The sequence below is a fragment of the Arachis duranensis genome, chromosome 5 (genome assembly GCF_000817695.3).
Source record: "Arachis duranensis cultivar V14167 chromosome 5, aradu.V14167.gnm2.J7QH, whole genome shotgun sequence".
NCBI lineage: Eukaryota > Viridiplantae > Streptophyta > Magnoliopsida > Fabales > Fabaceae > Arachis > Arachis duranensis.
In genome coordinates this window covers 32277401-32283801 of record NC_029776.3, presented here as the reverse complement: position 1 = coordinate 32283801, position 6401 = coordinate 32277401, and positions in this window count along the sequence as shown.

The window sequence follows — 6401 nt, the reverse complement described above, 5'->3', positions numbered from 1 at the left end:
TGGTAACGAATTATTAGGCAAAGTATTAAGAAAAACCAACATTGAAACATTTGGAAGAAAGAACATTTGGCATAGTAGCAGTTGGATATTCAGGCAAATCTAGGGGATGCTATTTTGATCAAATGACTGATTACTTTATGATCCTAACACAGGAAATGCTACCTGAAGGGAGCCATGGTGAGGTTTAGGAATATGCGACTGATTGAATGATTGAACATGATTATGGTAGTTTAGCATTAACCTTGATAGAGTGTATGGTAACTATTTTTTAACCATGTTGTTGTCTCTAACTATCGTAAGCACAAAAAGCATCCTCACCAATATAAACCAACTTCATCCAACCTCCATCTTCCAAACCATATATATTTATTAGGTTATCAAATCCATCAAATATGTAACCAAAAACATTTCCTTTACCAATCATCAACTTTACTTGGTTTTCATTGATATCAATAAGATGCATCTTGTTTCTTGACATATGCTTATAGTTGCAATAGAAGAGTGAAAGAAGCTCGTGAAGAAAATACAATGACAAAATGAACTAAATGATCACCATCTTGTAAAGTATTGAGTGTATAAATTAGAAATAAATTTAAAGAATTAAAATTGACATAATAATAACTTCATTACCGCTTGAGGGTCCGCCTCCATGAAGAATACCCTATCATCTTTAAATTCAAGAGACATTAACATCTTATTGTTCATTGGGGTTTAATATTTTACTTGCAGAAAAGAATAATAGGTAAGAATATAGGAAAAATGGTGAGGGATGAAAAATGGTATACTTGAATATATAGGCAGGACTAAGAAATTAAGTGTAAGACTCGATTAATTAATGGCTAATTAATTCATAAATAAAAATTTATTCTAGAAAGCTAAAAATGTGATTTTTATGGCTTAATATGATAGAGGAGATTGAGATGAGAATTTCAGTACCAATTTTATAGAAATCAGACCAAGATTGGACCGAACGGGCCAAACCAGGCCAACCGGACCCAAAGTGGGCCTTTGGCCCAACTAAACTAAACTAAAACCCTAGTTTACAGTACTCTCTCTCCTTATTTGTTACACACACACGCTGAAATGGTGGAGGGGAAGGGAAGAACACACTCTCAAGTTCTCTCCCTTGGTTGATCTTCAAACCACCAAAATTTTCGATCTAGAGCTCCGATTGCCGCAGTGTTTGCGGCCACGCGTTCAACGTGGAGAGCTCTACAAAACCCATACAATCAATCTTGAGGTAATCCATGTTTTTCTCTTTGAATTTTCAGCCTTGTTTTCGAGTTTCATGAGCAAAAATATTGAGATTTTGGGCTCTTTGATGTTATAAGACCCAACTCTCTTGAAGAAGAAAATTAATCTTGTCTTCTTGGACCTTGGGTGTGGTAAGATTCTCAACCCTAGTGTAATTTGTTGTTCTATGATGTTTGGATATTGAGATGTTGTGTATGGGTATGATGATTGTGGCTTAGGTTGTGTATATGTGAATGTTGGGGCTTGATTGAGACCTTGGAAAGTTTGAAAAGAGATTTTTGGTGGTAAAAATCTGTTCTTGGAAGTGTTGAAACCTAGAGGGCTTGTGGACAAGTGGTTTAGAAGTGCTCCGGTTGAGCTTGGGAAATCGGCTAAGGTATGGTCTCGGTTTCTCGTATCTAATATGTAATGTGGTGAGAAATACTTAGGCTAGAGGCCCTAAGATAGGCATTGAATTGTTGATGTTATTGAATGGTTGAGACATATGATATGATCATATATGTGATGATGATTATTGTTGCCTTGATGGTATGGTGTATGAGAAATATGCATGTTGTGATATATGCTTGATGATTGATTAAGGTTGAATTGTAGGTGAAACCATGTTGATGGTGAGTATAATATTGATTGTGTACAATGATGGTTGATTGGAAATTGTATTATTAGAAATTAGGATGAGAAAGTATGTATGACATGTCTATGTGTTTGTCTCTTAGCCATTTGATTGAGAAGTGTTAAATGGTGGGATAATATTTTGTGAGTTATGGTAAAGTGTTAAAGTGTGAGTTGAGGAGGCTTGATGTTGATTTTGGTACATTTTGATTGATTTCAAAAAGGGTTGAAATTGGCATGTTTTGGTTGATTTTGAAAGGAGTTGAAAATGGCTTGTTTTGAAAATGGCACCTTGTGCTTTTGTATGAAAACATGGTTTTTGGGCATATTTTGACGGGACATAAATTGGAATACGGATCCCCGTTTTGTACCAAACTTATTTAGAAATGAAATTGGATCTGGGATGTCCATACCATTGGCAGAACGGGCAGAAAACGATTTAAAATGAGAAAGTTATGTCCATCGGAAGATTGGGGTTGAATCTGTGAATTCTGCAGCTTTTAACTTAGAAATTTTTAGCAGAATGACCCCCCGCGCGTGGGCGCACTTGGCGCGTATGCATCGTTCTTCAAGAAGGCACCATCAACGCGTGCGCATGGTGTACGCGGGCGCGCCGATGCGCTGCACCAAATACTCGGCCATTTTCCTTAGAGTTGTGCCAGTTTTGTGTCTGGGGCACAAAGGTACCCCCACGTACGCGTGACTGACGCATACATGTCGTTTGGCTATTTTCCAATCCACGCATCCGCGTGTATGACGCTTGCGCGTCAATGAGCTTTGTGGCCATCCACGTGTGCGCGTGGAGTGCGCGTACGCGTGGCCCTGTTTTCATCCCAAAGTTAATTTTTGAGTTTTAAAAGCCAAATGTCACACTTCTAAGCCTCCGATCTCACCATTTGTAGCTTAAATCATTATGATATGCCTAGCAATGAGAAAAGAAGCTAGGGGATGTGGTAATTTGCGTGTAAAGCAAGGGAAAAACGAATGATCAATGAGGATCGAAAATGATTATGTGAGATGTGGAGGATGACGGTGGAAGTGCTTGTTATGCCATGGGCCGAAGGGCTGTAATTGTTAATGAATTGGCTGGTTATGGATTTAACCGTGAGTCGGATGGCTGGATTATTGTCGTGTTACGGTGGAGCCATGATTATGGCTATGTATAAATGCATATATGCTGTTGAATGAATTGTGAATGTTTTCACTTCCACTATCGGAGATAAGAGTTTCCCTAGGAGGAAGTAGTGGCTAGCCACCACGTGCTCCAGGTTGAGAGTCGAAGCTCTTTTGACCCTATGTCGTCAAGGTCGCCGGGCACTGTGAAAGCCCCGGATGAGCTCACCCCCATAAATATTCACCAGTGAGGGTGATGGATATGGATCATGATTATGATCAAGTTTATACTGAGTGTAACTCGAGTTTGGAAGACACGACAGAGGGACAGTCCAATGATTAGCTACCAGGACTCATCGGGTTGGCTTTATAACCGACAGATGATATCATCAGCCATTAGGGACAAGCATTCATCATATGTATACTATGTGAATTGATTGAGATTGCCTATTTGACTGCATATTACTTGCTATTTGTCAAAATGCCTTATTTGTTCCTATTTGTATATCTCTTGTCTGATATAACTATGTTTGCTATATTACACTCCTGCTGGTGGTTGGGAAGTTTGAAGGAATTGGAAAGAGAAGTATTAGTTAGACTAAAGAATCTTTAGTCAGATGCCCTTTATGGTTTAGCTTGTTTATAAGCTTTGATTTTATCTGGAGGAAGTTCTAGGATTGCCTTTGGCTTTCCTCTACTATTATATGTTATATATGCAGAAGCTGTTACCATGCGGGAACCTCTGGTTCTCACCCATGCGGATTTTGTGGTTTTCAAATGCAGGACGTGAGGTTTCTCGCCGAGGCATGCTAGATACTTCTGAATTAGCGAAGATCCTTTGTTCTCGGGACTCTATTTTGATTTTATGAGTTCTCTTAGATACTTTTGTCTCCATTGGATAATACAAACTTTGATGACTCCTCTTATAGGAGATTTTGGAGAATAGGTTCTTAGTTTTTGTGTCCCTTTGGGTTTTCCTTGGGGTTTCCTATTTTATTTACTTGTATATATATGCTGCTATGCTCGGACCGGTTATCTTTGCAACCGGATTTTGAGTTTTGATATTCCCTTTTTTGACACTCTTTTGTATATATATAATCTCGCGTTGGTTTATCCTTGTCCGTTACGTTATCGATCGAAGTGTTGCGCTTTCGAGTTACGAATTTTGTTTACCCCTTTTTCTTAAGAAGGCTCCTAGTTATAATCATTTTTCACAATACTATTCGTACTAAATTTTGTTTTAGAGGTCGTAATACCTTGCCATCTCTGAATTATGACTTAAGCATAAAACTCTGTATGGTAGGGTGTTACATTATGGTATCAGAGCAGTTCGTTCCTGTAGAGCCTGAGGGGCAGACTGACTATGCTTCTGTGCATTCTCTGTATGTGTGTTATGTGCTATTAGTATATCTGCTTGATATAATTGGCATAAACGTTCATGAGCATGCATTTGGGACTTTGAAGCACTAGACTTCTGATATTGAGACTGATCAACTTAATATCGATTGTTTGGTGTGTATAGAAACCAGATGGGACCTCGTGGATGCGGTAGAGGCTGTGGGAGAGGTCGTACTAATGCTCGTGCACTAGAGATTAACCCTAATGACCCGGTGAACTTATGACTGCATTGGAGAATATGGCTGCTGTTATGCAAGCCACTGTTGAGGCTCTTGGTCAACAGATGAACAACCATGGTAATGACGGAGGTGGAGCTCAAGGTCCAATGACACTAACAAACTTCTTGAAGGTTAATGCACCTAAGTTCAAGGGAACTACTAGCCCGACTGAAGCCGATACATGTTTTCAGGCTATGGAATGAGCACTACAAGCGCAAGTGGTGCCTGAAGGACAACGTGTTAAGTTTGCTACCTATTTGCTCACTGGTGAAGCGTCGCATTGGTGGCAAGGTATCCAACGTCTTTTGCAGCGGGGTGATGACTATATCACCTGGGATGTCTTCCGAGAGGAGTTCTATAAGAAGTACTTTCCGACTTCTGCTAAGACGGCTAAGGAACTTGAGTTACTGCAGCTGAAGCAGGGTACTATGTCCGTATCTGAGTATACTGACAAGTTTGAGGAGTTGTTCAGGTTCTCCCGTATGTGCCAGGGGACTCCGGGAGACTATGAGGAATAGAAGTGCGTTAAGTATGAAGGAGGACTCCGGAGTGATATTTTCAACTCAGTGGGACCAATGGAAATCAAAACTTTCTCCGAGTTGGTGAACAAGTGCAGAGTTGCTGATGAGTGCGTGAAGAAGGCAGCTGCTAAGAGAGGGAGTCACAAAGGATCATTTCCACAGAACCGAGGGAAGAGCTTTGCACCTAGAGGTCCGCCTTTCAAGAGGGGAGGCTCTTTTAGGAGGCCCAACAACAACAATAACTCCCAAAGAAAATGGTTTGGAAAGCAGTCACAGAATGAGCAAGCTTGTGCTAGGTGTGGGAGCCACCATTCGGGAGCCCCATGCAAGGCCGGATGGGGATTGCGCTACAATTGTGGAAAGGCAGGACACAAGGCCACAAACTGTCTGGAAAAGCAGAAGCAAGGTGCTGGGAAAGCACAGCAGACTGGTCAGATGTTCACCACCTCAGCTATAGGTGCCAAGGGATTTAAGACACTCAGTCAAGGTAAATGTGTAATGGCTGATCAAACTTTAAATGCTTTATTTGATTTGGGAGCATCGCATTCATTCATTGCATTGAGAAAGCCCATGAGTTAGGATTGAAGATCGTAACCTTAGGTTATGACCTAAAAGTGTATAATGCTACCCATGAAGCCATGGTAACTAGGCTAGGATGCCCGAAAGTTTCGTTTAGGTTCAAGCAGTGTGATTTTGTCCATAATTTAATTTGCTTGCCGATGATCGATCTTGATCTTATCTTGGGATTGGACTGGTTATCTGAGAACCATGTCCTGCTTGATTGTTCTACAAAGTCGGTGTACTTTATGCCGGAAGATACAGAAAGGCCGGTCGTGGTGAATAATTATTACTTGAATTCGATGATGGTGAACTGTTCTGGAATCAAATGTCAGGGTATCCTGTTGTTAACCGCAGGTGTTTCGGGTGATGATCAAAGGTTGGAACAAATTCCGGTAGTGTGTGAGTTTCCGGAGGTGTTTCCCGATGACATTGATGAATTTCCACTTAACCGAGAGGTCGAGTTTGCTATCGAATTGGTACCTGGGGCGGGACCAATCTCAAGTGCTCCTTATAGAATGTCACCATTAGAGATGGTCGAGCTAAAGTCTCAGTTAGAGGATTTGTTGGGTAAGAACTTTATCCGACCAAGTGTTTTCCCATGGGGTGCTCCAGCGTTACTGGTAAAGAAGAAAGATGGGAGTATGCGGCTCTGTGTAGATTACAGGAAGCTAAACAAGGTCACAATAAAGAATAAGTACCCGTTGCCGAGGATTGATGATCTCAT